We start from the raw sequence: 21,232 nt of genomic DNA, 5'->3' as shown, positions 1-21,232 counted from the left end.
TCATGATACTTTTATGAACTAATATGATAATAATATCAATATGGCAGTTGTTGTTCCATGTTTTTGTCTTCTTTTATTATTTCACTGACCTGTACATAGATCTTTCCATCACTTTAGAAGATTACTTCATCATCTTTTCCCAACGGTATCGGGTTTTGAAAGTTCCTTGAACAACCTAAAATAGCATCCACAACTAGAGCAACAAGAGAAAGGAGATTTTCAGAAACAGACAAATTGTAGACCTTTGTTCAAGTAAACGTAAAAAAGGAAAATAAAGATGTCTTATTTTACCAGGCGAAGTTAGAGCTAAGAAGCCCTCTATAAGAAGACTTCCGAACCACCACCAATAGCCGGGCAGCAGCCACGTTCGACGTTACTTGATCTGGTTATCCTGCATAACCGTTGTACCCACTAAACTATACCTAAGGCATTGGTGGTTGCGTTTTCATTCTAAATCTTCCAGTCCTAATTTCTTAGAAAATCCCAAAACAGCATACACAACTAGACGAAGAAGCCAAACAAGATTGTCACTAAAGGCCAAATGTTACACCCGCGTTGTAAGCCTAAATTTCCACATCTCTATGCAAATCTCAACACAGCGTCTATAACAAGGCAAAGTGCTTTCTGATAAGGTTTTGACTGCTGTATTGTAACACACCGGAAAAAAGCGCTTTTTCAAAAACACTTGTTTTTATATTTTTCCTCTCTACACTTGGACAATGAGGAATGACACCCAAAATGTGGGTGATATAATGTAAGTTTTTGCCACATGCTGTAGGCTTATACCCCAGTGACCAAGGCCGGCCTCATACACGACAGATGGCCTACACTTGCTTGCACTCACCACAATACCAGTTTATTTATCAAAGCGCTTCCCCCTCCCGACCCCCGCACCGACATCCCCAGAGGGTGCGCGCCCCTGTCCCCTAAATGCTTACCACCAGCTTTAATCCATTTAAAACTCACATTATTTATATCCGTCGGCTTTCCAGGCTCATTAATGCACGACATTTAACTCTTTAGGCGTTTCCTGGCTAGTGAGGACTCACTGCCTGTCCCACCTGTTGAGCTGTCTTTGTCTCACCCTGAGTGATGATCTGCCTGCCCAGGTTTAGCGCGGCCCTAACGGGTAATTACCCTCTTTATATCCCATTTACGCTGCAATTTACTCCCCTGTATTTATTATCATTGGGATTTTGTTTGAGGCTACTTTAAAGATACTAATATTTTCGTCTCTATTAGGAGTGCATGGTGAATAACTGATTCATAAATGGTGTCATAAATTTTAAATAAGGATTTATTAAACGTTTTTGAGGGAAAAAACCGAATCAATAAATAATTATAATGTTTTTGGTAAAAAAAAGTTTTTCATATAAATTGTACCAAGAATAAATATATAAAACAAAATAGTCTTTCTCATTTGAGGCTTAAAATTTTTTATGTGGCTAAAATAAAAATTACTGCTAGTACAGTTAGTTCTTATTAAAATTTGAAGGAGTCTAAAATTTTCGTAAAACAAAAATAAAATACATATTTATTCTAGTAAAATGGAGCGCCTTCTATTTATATCACGCAATTTAGGTACCATCCATATGGCAGTATCTTAATATTTTACAGGCGTATTCACGACCCAGATGTGTCTACGGTCAGCAAATAAGACAACTTTTTGTTTACAGCAAATAAAATAACCATATTTAATTTCACGCAACTAACAACTTTACATAGGATCATTGCTTAAACTAGAGTGTGGTTTTAATTCGTTAAATAACAATTACTTACAATGGAAATTTTAAAATATTTTTATTTTTACGTAATTTTTAAGTACTTTGATTAATATTAGTGTAAAATGTGCAGATGACATGTTTACATTCCTTAACTGTTTTATTATTAATATAATTGCTTCAATTTCAGATCAAGTTGTTCTGAAACTGAGCTTAGATAGTTTGTGCCGTATTTTTGTGCCTTGGGTAAATGATAAATAAAACTCATAACATCTAATGCAATAGAATGAGGATTGTGTGGGGCCTAATAGGTTTAAAGGTACACTAGATGCAAACCTACATAAAAATTACATTTTGAAATCCTAACAATATGGCAACAAGTTTGAATGTTGGATTAGCATTTTACTGTTGAGAGATGTAAAAGTTGTGTGTAAACATTTTATGTAAGTAATTTTAATTTTGACGCATTTTAAATTGCATGAACATATTTCTGTCCCGTATAATGCAATACTTTTATTTTTCAAAAATTATTTTTTAAATCTGTTTAGTTTTTATCTCTAAATCCGTGCCAACCTTCAATAATATTGAATTAACTCGGGGCTAACCTCAAGACACATGTGGGCAATCTCGTGCATTAGCTATTTACTGAATTGTTTTATTTTATCACGAGATAAATAAAGAATTTGAATTTGAATTTTACGGTCATACAACACTTGCATTACTTAAATGTGGATCAAAACATACTTGTAGACTTAAGAAAACAAATTCAGTAAAATAGTTTTAATGAATGGACAAAATGTTTAGCACACTTTGAAGGCATTACGCTTGTTTTTAAATTTATTTTAATAAACGTAAAAAAATTATGTTATAGCATAGCTTGTTTTCTGAGCTGTGACTTTAAATAATTTTCATTCTTAAAAATGGGCCATTGCTTTAACTGTTTTAATTTCTGAGCAGTATTTAATTTCTGGAGAATCTATCTGTAAAAACTTCATACGATGACCCATAAAACAACAAAACGCCGTAAAGACCCAAATCACAGTTTTCTCTAACCCAGCCAGGCCGAGCTCGCTCCACCCCACGAGTCTGACCTTCCACATTAGCATAATTCGAGGGATGTTTCAAACACAAAAATAGCGCTGTAGCGCTGGGAACTTCCGCAGATATTTCTTATGCCTTTTCTGTCGTATTGTTTTACTTTTTATATCCTTCTCAAGTTGCTCAGGAAGCCTTTTGTTCTCTGTTTTGTTTGTGTACAGGAATTCTTTAGTAAAACGGTACACCTTTTCAACTCCATGGAATGTTGAGAATTAATTTTTTCGTACTTATACGTGAACTGACAAATAAATCTGGTGTAAGAAGTATTTTCACCGCATAAGCCAGTTACTGTAGATCCAAGCTTTTAGCTAGTTTTTCCTGATTATATTATGACAAAATATTTATACATACATACGCGCGCGCGCAAGTATTGCACATTAATTCTCCCATAATAAGTAAATAGTTGGCTGAGCTATAGCGAACCTTACCACTTGTAAAGCTGGAAAATCTCACCAGTTTGTCTGTTCGCACGATATGTCGAATGCGAACTGACCTATAGATTTGGAATTGTGTATGAAACCTCATTTACATATTAGGAACACTGAGTTCGATGATGGTGGATGTCACTAAATGGGATTTAGATGAGCGTTAGTAAATATTTTTACATTGGTCTTAAGAGTATCCAAGAGTAGTATAAATAAATATGTAAACAAACCCAATACAACCATAAGAGATAAAAACATGTGTTATATTAACGCAATTAGTCTAACTCCCAACTCATACTCATGCATCAAGATTTTTTCATGAACAATAACCTGAATGTATACATAGGCTTCAGCAGACTTGAAATTTAGCATGATATTTTATTTATACATATGCTAGAATGAGTTCTATGGTGGTACATTTCCAACCACGGAACTTGTTACGGCGTCGTTGGAGCAATCTCAAGAATGATATAAGCTATAGATTTCTAATTTTATATGTAGTCTTAGCGTGGTATACTATTGCTTATATCATGGAAAGTGTAAGTTAAAAACCGGGTTTAGTTTAATTTAAAACAGGACTAATAAAAAGCTTCAATGCATGTATGGCATCCATATTTATTTTAGGGAACTATTTTGCATACTATTATTTTGCAAACCCAGTTGAGGCCATTTCTGTAAAACATTAAATAGAAATACACATCATGTGTTGGGTCTGAAACGTCTAGTGGTGGCGGCTAACCATACTGTAAACCCCCTTTAATATTATGACCTAATGTAATGTATATTAGTAGGTAACCGAATATCATATTTTTAGCACAAGGCTTAAAAGAGATTAGTTAGGGTTTCAACTCTAATACCACTGCCTATTGACTAAAAAGGCTACTTGGTTATCACATGTAAAGTTCTACTTTACGAGTCCTCTACTCTTGTATCTGTCTCTTTAAGTGTTATTAGACTTCGAACACACAATCCCCATACTTTATTATAAAACAGAATTAAAGAGTGACTCTCTTAATAGTTCTATAGATTTAGGTTTTCAAGCACCAATCGTAAGTGTATTCAAGGCCGATTCTTATTCGTGATTAGGTATCCCTTAACCCATTATATTGCTTAATCACGTTCAAATTTCATGTATTTCAGGAGTTATCGCGTACGGAGGAGGTGCTATACGCAACCTTTCTCATGTAATGTAAATGTAATCAAGTTTTAAACAATAAGCAGGATAATCAAAATCTGCTACAAATTTTACGTAAACGAGAACAAACATAACTATTTTGTAATTTATTGTAAAATCATGCTACATCTGTCCAGTTTACATATAAGTACCATAGTACCAGTACCAATTTATATACATTAATAATTTCTGTAACGTCCGATTCGTATTCTTTAAAAATGGGGTTATTTAATATTTCTCAATACAATCTTATTTTATAGATACAATGCAAACACCACAGCACGTATCATGTAATAGGCTTCGCTATTATCACACAGCATATATATACAATGGGGAAGGAGGAGATAACAACTATAATATATAATTTACCAGCAGTTACCCGTGGCTACGCAAGCAATTTCCTTCTACAAAAGAGGGTCACCATAGACATTCTAAACACTTCTTCTCATTGTACATATATATATATTGTATGTACAAAAGTTACATAATAATATAATAACATTAGAGATAATAACATTATCTTTGATATCTACATCAAACTACTAATCAAGTACCGTTTAATTAATATCTACTAAATTCTACAATTAAAGTATATTTATAATAAAACTTCCTATTTTATTATCTGGAAAACTCTATGCTCCAACAGAAACTATTACAAAACTGTGATGATACGTTTATGCTTACTCTATGCGTTAAAGACTATTTTAAAAAGTACTTAAGTTAATAAAACATATGGCTGTTTTTTAATATTGTAATGTTTACAAAGAACAGTTGGTTACATTTTTACAGGTTCTTTAAAATTAATAGCATGTGTTTGCTATAATGTATTTTAATGGGAATTTTCACAACTTTAGAGGCCAATGGGGCGGAGCCCTGGAATCGTAGAGAAAAACTTTACCTTCGTGCGCCTCTAGGGCAAGGATAAAAGTATTCACCCAATTTCTAGTCTTTTTTACATATTTCCTAAAGTAAGGATCTTTATTTGAAGTAAGGTTATATAAAGTAACGGATTTATAATGTTATATATTATACTAGATTTTACATATGTACGAAACTATATTTATGTTCTTCAATCATAACAGAGACATGTTTTGGAGATTATGTTTAACTTATATGTTACCTAAACAAACTTGAGGTTCCTGATTAAAAAACAATTAATATTATAGAAGAGTTCGTGCTCGTATAAGTAAGCTAGCGTTACAAAACTTAACATGTCTCAGATGTAATTAAAAAAGCAAATGTTTCAGAATCAGTGATTTAACAATAACGAATTAATTCTTGAATCAATTCAATTTTTATGGAAAACGTAAAACTATATTTTGAACATTTAGTACATTTTTTTACATGTAGTAAGTATACTATAAATTATATATGAAAAATCAAGGTTTGAGAGTTAAAGGGTCAATGTCAAAATAATTATTATCAGAAACGTAAAAATATCATTTACGAGCAACGATAACAACTGAATTCTCTATCAAACTCCTTACTTTAATTTTCCTTATTTCATAACAGTTTTTAATTTTTGAACATACATAGATTTAATCCTTCCTATATGACCAAAACTCTGTTCAGTAACTGATAAAACTTTTAATTCATGCACATCAGTAGGCAAACTATGCAGTAGTAAGTAATAATTAATTGTAGCATTGATATGCGTTAGACCTCAAAACATAAATACCAGAGGATTGTTTGGCACAAACATGGTCAATGTGATCGTTCCATGTCAACTTCTCTCATACAAATAGGCTGCGATATCAGAATACTGTTTGCCGTGATGCACAGCAAGGAAGACATTGTAGGACTAACAAACACACAATCGCAATGAAAGTATTTGATATACGAGTATTTAGTCATGAAGCCATTTCTATCAGTACAGAGCTACATGGGTAAAATTCCTTAACTTAAATTAGTTTCCTTTAATTCACTTTCGATGTCCCATCCACACCAAACTCGTCAGATTCTCCGGTTCTCCCGATCGAAGCGATTAAACATTATTTTCTCCATAGGCCTAACGCACCTGGGAAGCCTAACACCAAAATTTATGCGAAACACTTTTATTTGATTAGAAATGGTAATCTCACGGTAATAGCTTGTTATCTTAAATCTCATGTTATCTTAACTCATCTATGTTTGCTCTGAGATCTCTTTCCAGTTTAGCTTCCCGGGAAGTCTTTTCTTAAGGGTATTAGGGCATTAGAGGCTGTTAGAGTCAGAGCTAAGTTTTGGGATAATATTATGCGGTTATTGTAGTGCCACGTTGTTTGGCCGAATCTTTGTTCCCCAAATCCAGTATTTGAGAACATCGTGACCGTTGCAGAGAACTCGAGTGGAACCCTCTCACTTGCCTGTTTTTTTTTTTTTTTTTTTTTTTTTTTTTTTTTTTTTTTTTTTTTTTTTTTTTTTTTTTTTACCATTGCTTAAGATTTGTTTAAAAAAATAATATAACGTTTCCATCCATATCAACAATGAAATCATTCAATCACTTAGAAGTTTTTTTTGCTCTCAAAGAGGAACTTTTTTAGAAGCTACAATGTTTATTAAATTTAAATTGTTTAGCTAGTCATAGTTGTGAACACCTGTGTCTAATTTTATTTCTCGAGGACAGAAACCATATGTTTGCAATAAAGATTCATTATTCATTATATTGTATTATAACCCAGAGGCTTGCACAACTTTCTCTCCAGAATGCTAAAGCCCTGCCTGTACAAGCTCAGCTTATCGCTTATCGACGAGTGCATCGGTATTTCCCACACACTTGTAGCTTGCGCCAAGGTCTGTCGCTGGTCCAAGGTGACCTCTCATAATTGGCTATATTCGAATTTAAATTTAAATGTTCCTTTTCTTTAGAGATACTCTAAACAATGTATTTCATCTTTAAATTAATAAATTAGTTTTATTGCAGCAAATGTTTAAATATAAAAAGAAAAAGTGTCTTCATTGCTGATCGATATTAACTTAGCGCACATTTGTGATCATTAAAACGAAATTCATATGTGATTAAACTGTTGTGGAGTTAATGCCTATAAGTGAGCACAAATGCCTTCTGTGATGCATGTCTAAATTTAAATTCACATTCAAATTTAAATGACTTTATTTGTATCATATATACAAAAGGGCGAATTTAGTAGCCTAGAACTCATGTAATATTTTTTTAAATTAAGTATATTTAAAATGTAAATATAGGGCTACATAAAATATGTTAGGAATACAAAACCAATCTGCCTTAATACAGAGATTTCCAACTGCAGAGTCCAACATACTAACAAGCTTTTCAAGGTATCACAGTTCGTATATTGTCATGATATCCTAAAACATCATAAGGATAGGTGTATAGTTTTACTGAAATACAATATTATAACAGCTTTTCAAAATGCAACCTTCAGGATATTGTATCTCAGGATGCCTCGAAAGTAATCCAGTCAGTACAGATTTAAAAACACCTTGTCAGTGTAACCACAGTAAATATTGTTTTGCTTTACCACGGATATTTTCCTACTAATCATATTAACTGTTCTTGTCTTGGTTCCCGTGACGTCACCTCGTTCAGTCCCACAACCATAACTTCCATCGTAGCTGACAATACGCTACAACAACAGTACCGTGTGCTGCGATTTTCTCCGCACTCCCCTCCCCCTAGAGGTTCACACGCGGGAGCGCGTATGTGCGTGTGGAGCGATTCTCCGCGCTCGTGGCGCGCCATGCCGCGTATCTTGCTAGCGCACGCCGCACGACACGTGCCTCTGACAAATTGCCTCGCTAAAGATACCATTATGTCGATCTGATTCTATTTCCTAATTTATATCTGGCGTGCTGCTGCTGCCACCGCCTCGTCTATTGATTCAAGAGCAGATCCGCTAAATGTTGCGCGATGATCCGATTTGCTTGTCGGTCTGGAGGGTGTGAAGTGTTTCTCCGATTGGGTTTATCGCCCGTATCCTGCGTAACTGCTTCCATTAATTAATACAATTTAAGAAGACGAATTCACATTTTGTTTGGTTAAATTCTTTAAAAATCATAGTCACGTGTATTTAGAACATCTTCCTGCAGACAGAGAATAAAATAAATTATTTAAAAACTGTTTTGTAATGCTCAAATGGTAATAATAAACATTTTAAAGTTTTGTAACAAGACTAAACAAAATCTGTTGAAAATAATTTTATGCATTTTATACATTTTCTACCTTATATGTATGATTTATGACTTAGACGAATGACATTTGTAGTGAAATATGACTGAACAGTTTCATGTTATTAGGTAGATTGTATAGAAATCTGCCTCTTGCAATCAACCTTAAGATGGGATTTTGGAGATTGTTTTCTATTATACGATGATAACCCTCAGAATCCAAAACCACGAAAATGCAAAAATGTATATAATATATGTGTGGGTTTAACCAAAACAACGCGAGCTTATGAACACAATAACTGCCATAATGTTAAATATCCAGATTTAACTTAGTACAAAGCCAGTACTTGTGTTTATGTTTGACTAGTTCTTTAGTCGGTCTATCCAGATTTAACTTAGTACAAAGGCAGTACTTGTGTTTATGTTTGACTAGTTCTTTAGTCGGTCTATCCAGATTTAACTTAGTACAAAGGCAGTACTTGTGTTTATGTTTGACTAGTTCTTTAGTCGGCCTATCCAGATTTAACTTAGTATCAAAAGGCAGTACTTGTGTTTATGTTTGACTAGTTCTTTAGTCGGCCTCTATCCAGATTTAACTTTGGTGTACAAAGGCAGTACTTGTGTTTATGTTTGACTAGTTCTTTAGTCGGTCTATCCAGATTTAACTTAGTTACAAAGGCAGAGTACTTGTGTTTTATGTTTGACTAGTTCTTTAGTCGGTCTATCCAGATTTAACTTAGTACAAAGGCAGTACTTGTGTTTATGTTTGACTAGTTCTTTAGTCGGCCATATCCAGATTTAACTTAGTACAAAGGCAGTACTTGTGTTTATGTTTGACTAGTTCTTTAGTCGGCCTATCCAAGATTTAACATAGTACAAAGGCAGTACTTGTGTTTATGTTTGACTAGTTCTTTAGTCGGCCTATCCAGATTTAACTTAGTACAAAGGCAGTACTTGTGTTTATGTTTGACTAGTTCTTTAGTCGGCCTATCCAGATTTAAATTAGTACAAAGGCCAGTACTTGTGTTTATGTTTGACTAGTTCTTTTAGTCGGTCTATCCAGATTTAACTTAGTACAAAGCCGGTGAGTACTTGTGTTTATGTTTGACTAGTTCTTTAGTCGGTCTATTCCAGATTTAACTTAGTACAAAGGCCAGTTCTTGTGTTTATGTTTGACTAGTTCTTTAGTCGGCCTATCCAGATTTAACTTAGTACAAAGCCCAAATGTACTTGTGTTTATTGTTTGACTAGTTCTTTAGGTACGGCCTATCCAGATTTAACTTAGTACAAAGCCAGTACTTGTGTTTATGTTTGACTAGTTCTTTAGTCGGTCTATCCAGATTTAACTTAGTACAAAGGCAGTACTTGTGTTTATGTTTGACTAGTTCTTTAGTCGGGCTATCCAGATTTAACTTAGTACAAAGGCAGTACTTGTGTTTATGTTTGACTAGTTCTTTAGTCGGTCTATCCATGATTTAACTTAGTACAAAAGCAGCTGTAACTTGTGTTTATGTTTGACTAGTTCTTTAGTCGGTCTATCCAGATTTAACTTAGTACAAAGGCAAGTACTTGTGTTTATGTTTGACTAGTTCTTTAGTCGGGCACATATCCAGATTTAACTTAGTACAAAGGCAGTACTTGTGTTTATGTTTGAACTAGTTCTTTAGTCGGCCTATCCAGATTTAACTTAGTACAAAGGCAGTACTTGTGTTTATGTTTGACTAGTTTTTAGTCGGTCTATCCAGATTTAAACTTAGTACAAAGGCACAGTACTTGTGTTTATGTTTGAGTACTAGTTCTTTAGTCGGTCTATCCAGATTTAACTTAGTACAAAGGCAGTACTTGTGTTTATGTTTGACTAGTTCTTTAGTCGTGCCTATCCAGATTTTAACTCTTAGTACAAAGGCAGTAATTGTGTTTATGTTTGACTAGTTCTTTAGTCGGCCTATCCAGATTTAACTTAGTACAAAGGCAGTTACTTGTGTTTATGTTTGACTAGTTCTTTAGTCGGCACTATCCAGATTTAACTTAGTTACAAAGGCAGTACTTGTGTTTATGTTTGAATAGTTCTTTAGTCGGCTATCCAGATTTAAACTTAGTACAAAGGCTAGTACTTGTGTTTATGTTTGACTAGTTCTTTAGTCGGGTCTATCCAGATTTAACTTAGTTACAAAGGCTATGTACTTGTGTTTTTTATGTTTGACTTGTTCTTTAGTCGGTCTATCCAGATTTAACTTAGTACAAAGGCAGTTACTTGTGTTTGATGTGTTGACTAGTTCTGTAGTCGGCTATCCAGATTTAACTTAGTACAAAGGCAGTACTTGTGTTTATGTTTTTGACTAGTTCTTTAGTCGGCCTATCCAGATTTAAACATAGTACAAAGGCCTAGTACTTGTTGTTTATGTTTGACTAGTTCTTTAGTCGGCCTATCCTGATTTAACTTAGTTACAAAGGCAGTACTTGTGTTTATGTTTATGACTAGTTCTTTAGTCGGCCAATCCAGATTTAAATTTAGTACAAAGGCAGTACTTGTGTTTATGTTTGACTAGTTCTTTAGTCGGTCTATGCCAGATTTAACTTAGTACAAAGCCAGTACTTGTGTTTATGTTTGACTAGTTCTTTAGTCGGTCTATCCAGATTTAACTTAGTTACAAGGCAGAGTACTTGTGTTTATGTTTGACTAGTTCTTTTTAGTCGGCACCCTATCCAGATTTAACTTAGTACAAAAGGCAGTACTTTGTGTTTATGTTTGGACTAGTTCTTTAGTCGGTCTATCCAGATTTTAACTTAGTACAAAGCCAGTACTTGTGTTTATGTTTGACTAGTTTCTTTAGTCGGTCTATCCAGATTTAACTTAGTCAAAAGAGGCCAGTACTTGTGTTTATGTTGTGACTAGTGCTTTAGTCGGTCTATCCAGATTTAACTTAGTACAATAGGCAGTACTTGTGTTTATGTTTGACTAGTTCTTTAGTCGGTCTATACAGATTTAACTTTAGTACAAAAGCAGTACTTGTGTTTATGTTTGATGAGTTCTTTAGTCGGTCTATCCAGATTTAACTTAGTACAAAGGCAGTACTTGTGTTTATGTTTGACTAGTTCTTTAGTCGGCCTCTATCCAGATTTAACTTAGTACAAAGGCAGTATTGTGTTTATGTTTGACTAGTTCTTTAGTCGGCACTATACAGATTTAACTTAGTACAAAGGCAGTACTTGTGTTTATGTTTGACTAGTTCTTTAGTCGGGTCTATCCAGATTTAACTTAGTACAAAAGTGCAGTACTTGTGTTTATGTTTGACTAGTTCTTTAGTCGGTCTATCCAGATTTAACTTAGTACAAAGGCGAGTACTTGTGTTTATGAGTTTGACTAGTTCTTTAGTCGGCCTATCACAGATTTAAATTAGTACACAAGGCAGTAATTGTTGTTTATGTTTGACTAGTTCTTTAGTCGGCCTATCCAGATTTAACTTAGTACAAAAGGCAGTACTTGTGTTTATGTTTGACTAGTTCTTTAGTCGGCCTATCCAGATTTAACTTAGTACAATGGCAGTACTTGTGTTTATGTTTGACTAGTTCTTTAGTCGGCCTATCCAGATTTAACTTAGTACAAAGGCAGTACTTGTGTTTATGTTTGACTAGTTCTTTAGTCGGCCTATCAGATTTAAATAACTTAGTACAAAGGCGAGTACTTGTGTTTATGTTTGACTAGTTCTTTAGTCGGCCTATCCAGATTTAACTTAGTACAAAGGCAGTGATTGTGTTTATGTTTGACTAGTTCTTTAGTCGGCCATATCCAGATTTAACTTAGTACAAAGGCGAGTAATTGTGTTTATGTTTGACTAGTTCTTTTAGTCGGGCCTATCCGCAACCCTTCTCCCATTTAACTTAGGAGTAACTCCTGTACACAATAGGCAGTACTTGTGTTTATGTTTGACTAGTTCTTTAGTCGGGTCTATCCAGTGTTTAACTTAGTAAAAAGGCTACGTCAGTTCTACCCCCCTGTTTTGTTTATGCTTGACTAGTTCTTTAGTCGGTCTATCCAGATTTAACTTAGTACAAAGGCAGCCTGTATTTGTGTTTATGTTTGACTAGTTCTTAGTCGGTCTATATCCAGATTTAAACTTAGTACAAAGGCAGTACTTGTGTTTATGTTTGACTAGTTCTTTAGTCGGTCTATCCAGATTTAAGCTTTAGTACAAAGGCAGGTACTTGTGTTTATGTTTGACTAGTTCTTTAGTCGGTCTATCCAGATTTAACTTAGTACAAAGGCAGTACTTGTGTTTATGTTTGACTAGTTCTTTTAGTCGGTCTATCCCAGATTTAACTTAGTACAAAGGCAGTACTTGTGTTTATGTTTGACTAGTTCTTTAGTCGGTCTATCCAAGATTTAACTTAGTTCAAAAGGCAGTACTTGTGTTTATGTTTGACTTAGTTCTTTAGTCGGTTTCTATCCAGATTTAACTTAGTACAAAGCCAGTACTTGTGTTTATGTTTGACTAGTTCTTTAGTCGGTCTATCAGATTTAACTCTAGTACAAAGGCGGAGTACTTGTGTTTATGTTTGACTAGGTTCTTTAGTCGGTCTATCCAGATTTAACTTAGTATACAATGGCAGTACTTGTGTTTATGTTTGACTAGTTCTTTAGTCGGTCTTATCCATGATTTAAACTTAGTACAACTGGTGCCAGTACTTGTGTTTATGTTTGACTAGTTCTTTAGTCGGTTCTATCCAGATTTAACTTAGTAACAAAGCCAGTACTTGTGTTTATGTTTGACTAGTTCTTTAGTCGCTAGTTGTCTATCCAGATTTAACTTAGTATAGTACAAACGGCTAGTACTTGTGTTTATGTTTGACTAGTTCTTTAGTCGGCCTATCCAGATTTAACTTAGTACAAAGGCATGCTACTTGTGTTTATGTTTGACTAGTTCTTTAGTCGGCCTATCCAGATTTAACTTAGTACAAAGGCTAAGATAAAGTACTTGTGTTTATGTTTTGACTAGTTCTTTAGTCGGTCTATCAGATTTAACTTAGTACAAAGGCAGGAGTACTTGTGTTTATGTTTGACTAGTTCTTTTAGTCGGTCTATCCAGATTTAACTTAGTACAAAGGCATAAAGTATTTGTGTTTATGTTTGACTAGTTTCTTTAAGTCGGTCTATCCAGATTTTTTAACTTAGTACAAAGGGCAGTACTTGTGTTTATGTTTGACTAGTTCTTTAGGTCGGTCTATCCAGATTTAACTTAGTACAAAGGCAGTACTTAGTACTTGTGTTTATGTTTGACTATTTGTTCTTTAGTCGGTCTATCCAGAATTTAACTTAGTACAAAGGCAGTACTTGTGTTTATGTTTGACTAGTTGCTTTAGTCGGTTTTATCAGATTTAACTTAGTACAAAGGCAGTACTTGTGTTTTATGTTTGATAGTTCTTTAGTCGGTCTATCCAGATTTAACTTAGTACAAAGGCCAGTAGAGTACTTGTGTTTATGTTTGACTAGTTCTTTAGTCGGTCTATCCAGATTTAACTTAGTACAAAGCCAGTACTTGTGTTTATGTTTGACTAGTTCTTTAGTCGGTCTATCCAGATTTAACTTAGTACAAAGCCTAGTACTTGTGTTTATGTTTGACTAGTTCTTTAGTCGGTCTATCAGATTTAATTTAGTTACAATGGCAGTACCTTCGTGTTTCTTATGTTTGACTAGTTCTTTAGTCGGTCTAATCCAGATTTAACTTAGTACAAAGCCAGTACTTGTGTTTATGTTTGACTAGTTCTTTAGTCGGTCTATCCAGATTTAACTTAGTACAAAGCCAGTACTTGTGTTTATGTTTGACTAGTTCTTTAGTCGGTCTATCCAGATTTAACTTAGTACAAAGGCAGTACTTGTGTTTATGTTTGACTAGTTCTTTAGTCGGTCTATCCAGATTTAACTTAGTACAAAGGCAGTACTTGTGTTTATGTTTGACTAGTTCTTTAGTCGGTCTATCCAGATTTAACTTAGTACAAAGGCAGTACTTGTGTTTATGTTTGACTAGTTCTTTAGTCGGTCTATCCAGATTTAACTTAGTACAAAGGCAGTACTTGTGTTTATGTTTGACTAGTTCTTTAGTCGGTCTATCCAGATTTAACTTAGTACAAAGGCAGTACTTGTGTTTATGTTTGACTAGTTCTTTAGTCGGTCTATCCAGATTTAACTTAGTACAAAGGCCAGTACTTGTGTTTATGTTTGACTAGTTCTTTAGTCGGTCTTAACAAATAAGAAGATTTAAGATGGCAGATATTCACATTCGAGCAAAAATTCTATCCTTACTAATTCCTAACATACATCCCAAAAGACACATTTCTTGGATATGCGACGTACTTATAAAAAGCTTCCTTAACTTTTTTTCAATATGGCTCTCACAGTATCAAGATTCAGCCATTTTAAGTTTGGAAAAGGAGTGGTTATATATCAGTTATCATTCATAATACCGGAAAACCAAAAACATTATGAAACTCTCAGGCATTTGAACGGTTTTTTCAACATGTTTATTTATATCTCGTGTACTTTCTAGATAGGGTGTGTACGAAGTATTATATGCTATAAATCGTGCAGGAATAATTGTGTACACGATATCTACCTTATTTCATGACAGATTAACACCACAGTTAGTAGGTATACAGTGTTTGTATATAGTTTGCATGGGTTCTTTAGCCAGACTTAACTAATATAACGTTTCATAATGGCGGCCATACAAAAATTTAAACTAACAATGCAGTTCAGTGTGAAATGAAGGGATAGTTTATAGTGAAATATGATTAAAAGACGTTACAACATTGAAAAAATGTATTTTCTCCAAACATATTTTAGATATAAGCTATAGAAAGCCATATTTATTTTCATATGTTTTCAGTGGGCCTTATTTCAAGGAGGATTATTTGTCCAAATACCTACATTTCTTTGTAGAATAGTTATAAAGAATTTTACCATCTCTTTTCATTGGCTATGAATTATTTTCCAAAACTTATTAAAAATAAACAAACCGAACACTGATGCACCAAATGGTTTCTGCCTAAATCTGTTTATTAGGTAGCTGCACTTCAGTCATGTAAACTAATTCTAAGAACATTTTCACAAAAGAACGCATAGTTGAGGGTTGTATTCTAAATGTAGTAACTACAAAAAAGTCATTCCACTTCATAGTAAAACCTTATCAAGCAAGTTGACTATTAAGTGACTTGTTTGGGGGAATCAAGTATAATAATTGTTCAAAACTTAAATTTTATGTGTAAAGTTATCTTTTTGTTAGATTAATAATTACCAAATTTCAAATAGGTTAAGTTCTATGCCCATTATATTTTTATAATTTGTGTGTGCGATCCACAGACTAACTGATTTTTTCTGATTTCTATATTCTCATTATAAACAACGGCAGATTATTATTATTACGTCTTATGGAATTAATTGATGTAAGTAATTAAACATCCATCGAAAACAGATGAGTGATTCACGACAAGTGTGTTAGTTTTGAACTGAGCAAAAATCTAACTAACATACTTCCTTACAAACTGATATAATAACAATTTTCAAATCTTATTAGCAAACTTCGTTGATTATGATGTATTTACTTGTTGTAATTAAAAGTAACCAGTTCATTAGGCTATAATGGACAAACATTGTGACAGTAGGTAAGCTCGGAATCACGTATATTAAATTTAACTTGGTTTCTATGTGATTAGTATAAGTATGATATAAAGCTGTATAATATTGTTCCTTTTCTTTCATTTTAAATATAGAGGAATAAATAGTCAAGCAAAGTAATTTATTGCGAATAATCATTAAACTAAAAATAAGACAAGATACGTAACATATTAATTAGTTTTTACAAATAATTAGGGGTTATACAAACTAATGCTTAATGCCGAAATTCTTTTAAAATGTTCTCAAGTGTGAAAAACATAAGATCAGTAAAAATGTACCTCCTGAGTTACTTTTTAATCTGATTTTAATATATAAAATACCATACATCATTGTATTTTTTATTGTCCGATTTTTATGTGTCTAATTCGGTTCATGTGCCATTTACCTAGTAAACATTTTTAACGACCACCATTTTGAATTTTGAAACTTGCGAAACTATTTCCATAATATTTAGTTCTGTCAGCCCTAATGAAGAAATATTAGAGCAAAACAAATAACGCTGTTTCGAGTATTTTTAAGACACACACAGACATGTACTTAATGTTTACAGCATCTTTTTCTTTATTTTGGAATAAGTAATCAGCTCCTGTAGTTCGATGCAATGTCTCGAAAACACCTTGTACATGAATGACAAACGCGCAGAGGCGGGCTCGACATGCAAGGCTGTGGGCCTAATTGCACGCAAGTGCTGCATAAGTGCCTTGCATAAATTAATGCATTTCTGTGTTCGTAACACTGTTACATGCGTTTTTATAGCAATAAACACAGGTTTTGGGAGTGGCCGGTTCTTATATACAAGAACAGTAACTTTAAACTCCAATTATGCAGTTTTTTAACACCTTGACTAGTCTTAACATCTTTGTACTGGATATATAATCATTTAAAATAATTTGTATGTCATTTAAGTATACGTTTAAAAACAAAAGGGGTTATGTATCGACAAAACTTTAAAATTTACTTTTTGTATTGTTTATTGTTTGCGAACCTATTGTCCATTTCATGAATTTAAATGTTTTAATTACTTTTACAGTGTTTAAACTGATTAGCTAACAGGAAGGAACATTAGAAAATGTCATACAGACATAAAAACTTTGAAATGGTAATCTATATTTTATTTACTGGTAATCTCGCAGCAAAAATTCACAAGATAAATGTAATTAACTCAGAATACCAAAATTTATAAACACGTCCCTTCTTTTGGCATCAGGAGAATTTTAGAAACCTAGCTTTTTTTTGTTGCAACGACGCAATGTGTGTCAAAATCAAAGCTAGTCAAAATAGACGAGGAAGTTTTATTTTTAAACTAAGTTTTTGATTCCTGCATGTATTTATTAACTTATTTTGAACTGTAATTTAAAATGTTTATATAGTAAGAAAATGTTTATCTTCGTCCGTCTACACGATAACTGATAGAAAGGTACTAGGAACTTGAAACTTGGTACACACTGATTGCTCTTACGAAACATAGTACATTACTGTTGGCTGTATGGCTAATTAGAATGGGTTTATTAGAATATTCTGAGTGTCCGTATATGCGATAACTCTTGATAGAAAGGTACTAGGAACTTGAAACTTGGTACACACTGATTGCTCTTACGAAACATAGTACATTACTGTTGGCTGTATGGCTAATTAGAATGGGTTTATTTGAATATTCTGAGTGTCCGTATATGCGATAACTCTTGATAGAAAGGTACTAGGAACTTGAAACTTGGTACACACTGCTCTTACGAAACATAGTACATTACTGTTGGCTGTATGGCTAATTAGAATGGGTTTATTAGAATATTCTGAGTGTCCGTATATGCGATAACTCTTGATAGAAAGGTACTAGGAACTTGAAACTTGGTACACACTGATTGCTCTTACGAAACATAGTACATTACTGTTGGCTGTATGGCTAATTAGAATGGGTTTATTTGAATATTCTGAGTGTCCGTATATGCGATAACTCTTGATAGAAAGGTACTAGGAACTTGAAACTTGGTACACACTGATTGCTCTTACGAAACATAGTACATTACTGTTGGCTGTATGGCTAATTAGAATGGGTTTATTTGAATATTCTGAGTTAATATCTAAATGAACAATTTCAACAGCTGTTTTATGTTATTCACATTACAGGGTTTGTGGGTCATCTGCACAATCTAAGCATCTGGATTTTCGTGCAATCCTTATATCGTTTACATAATAACAAAAAAGTGAAGGCCTAAGATTAGAGCTCTGAATGAGTAAATGAACACCTTCACTGCTAATTCATACGGATTATTCCTAATATGATAAGCGCACTCGGGCGTATGTGTCCGTCTCCAAGAAGAGTAATTAGCACAGGAAATAAAATGAACATAACTATTCTGTATATTTTATTACTTTACAGGCAATTTTATCTGAAAAACTATAACGGATGCAACTACATCGTCAACTCAAATCATAACGCCTACAAGCCGATACCGGAGTAGCAGGATGTTGGGACACGAACTGTGGCATAAACCCAGTATAACATCAAGACAGTAACTTCCTCCCCAAGAAAGCATTACTACAACCATTCAAGGGAATATGAACCGTAACGTTACGGAAATATGGCATACATTTCCATAGACGTAGTCAACGACGCGACTTCAGGGAATACTCAACTAACGGGTTCGAAGAGCCTTGTTAATGCACAGTTTGCGTTCAGTAAATGTATCCGACAAATCTCAGTATCATTGTCTTGATCAAGGCGGAAATAGCACGATTTTGGACCTGTATGTTTGTAATTTACTTCAAACTAATGTTTAAAGCAAAACATTATTCGTTGTAATTGATTAAAAAATAAATGTTCTAATTTTATGTTTTTACTATTTTTTTACATTATTAATACCAACCATATGAGGTAGCTTTTAAAATTCTCATTCTCAGATCTTATAGCTGGCAGACATTATGTAATAAATTGTTATTAAATAATAAATTGTATGTTATTATACAGTGTGTGTTTGGATGTCATTAACACCATATCTATAAATAAACCTTTGCACCATATAAGACTATTGGTGTGATAACAGGTCAGAAAGAAGTTATTTTACATTGGAGTTTGAGTGCAAAAAGCTCACAACGAAATTTGCAGATCACTTATTTCTCTGTTCAAAAGTCACATTATAAAGTATTTATATGTTTCAGTACATTTCGTGACTAGAGTGAGTATTAGTATATTAAATTGAAGAAAGTATAAACTTTGTGATTGTTCGCGTTTATTAGTAAGCATTTATAAAGTATAGCATGTAAATTTGGTGTAGTATTTGTAAATTTCTTGTACTATTTCTGATAACCAATTAAATAATGTGATAGTTATGGCGTAGTCGAAAATTTTATGACAAGTCTGCTTCTATTAAATTTAGGTAGAACAAATAAAGTTATTTATTTAACTGTATATTATTTGTATTAGGTTACGACAAAATTAAGTCAAAAAATTAAATAACTATACTCATCTTGATTCACCGATATAGGACAAAAATTAAGTCTTTTAACCACACAAATACCCGCTTTTACAAGTACTTAAAAAACCTTGATGACTTTTACTGATGGCGAGAGAAAATAAGAGACCTGGCCCGTACTGGCGCACAGTTGTGTACTAGTGTGTTGCAGCGCGGTAATTTCAGACGCTTCGCCCTACAGCCAACTCTGCGAATTGATTATCATAGCAATGGAACAGTGAAACAATAATGGAATTACGAAACAAGGCGCGGCAACATACTAGTAGTAGCGCCTGCAAATTTCAGATAGGCCAGAATCCAGGTCTCTTCTTTTCTCTCGCGATCAGTATTTGGGTGTTGTTCGTACACCAAAGGTATGTTAATCGACTATGGCAACTATTTGTAAAGGAAGTTTGTTCAAACCCATTGGAAAATTGATATTGACCTCCCCAGGAATCGAACCCCGTGACCTCCCTAATAGAGAGCGGCAACTTTACCACTAGACTACGTTGATGGTCGTGTCGGGGAAGGGGGGTTCTATCAAATAGGGTTCTTGCAACAAACCATTCTCATGACTCTAACGTGAAGTAACTAGATTAGGTAAACTTACACGACCTTGCCACTTGTCACATTATATTGGTGTGTTATTGATATTAATAACACTTGATAAGATTGCTTTTAATTTAATTTCAAAACCGGATATATAAAGGACACATTAAGATGTTCCCAAAACAATACAGAGAAAATTATTTGTTTTTGGTGTACACGGTGAAAGTAAGTATAAATAAACTTAATAGAATCACATGAAAATGTACTAGTTGTTCCAAGAGAATTCTTGTCAGAAAACCAAAAGTGTGAAGTGGATAGGAACGCCTGGCAGCCATATTGGGGCCAGCCGGCGCCGCCTCTCATCCCGAGTTTACATCTGTCCATGAATCGCTAACTTGTTCGCTTTATCGGCGAATTATGTAAATTTCAGCGCAGAAAGGAATAATATTTTTCAGAAATATGAGACACATTTGGAAGCCATCTTTTCGCCGGATTCTTATATCTGCAGGGTTTTGCAGGGGGACGGGGGTGGTGGGCCAAGTACGCACTACGAAGCTGGAGGAAATGGTGAGATTTATCTCTTGCGGAACCGAAGAGTCTACACTATGCATATTTTTGTCGGCGATATAAATACGAATATGATTATCCACCCCCACCCACCCCCTCTTCTTGTTACCCCAGTCACGCCGGATCATCTATATGGCTGTTTTAGTACCACTGCCCCTGTCAAATTGATAACCGTGTATGGGATTTTTATGCGAGATATCTGCACGCGTTTTTATGAATCGTTCCCAGATGGGTCGGTTCCCCATAAATCTGTTTGTGGGGTTCCGATGACTGTTCGAGATCGGGGGAGTTAGGCATTGGAGTTGTGAAAATCCAGGGGGAAGTAAGCAAGCTCTATAGCCTACACGTTAGATTAATAATGTTAAACACTAAGCATAGTAACGAATTTTTCACGATAAATACGTAATTATGCTTCCCTTCATAGGAACATCAGATCCTGCAAAGGTGAAATA

Source organism: Homalodisca vitripennis, chromosome 3, assembly GCF_021130785.1.
Source record: "Homalodisca vitripennis isolate AUS2020 chromosome 3, UT_GWSS_2.1, whole genome shotgun sequence".
NCBI classification, from domain to species: domain Eukaryota; kingdom Metazoa; phylum Arthropoda; class Insecta; order Hemiptera; family Cicadellidae; genus Homalodisca; species Homalodisca vitripennis.
This window is presented reverse-complemented; position numbering follows the sequence as displayed.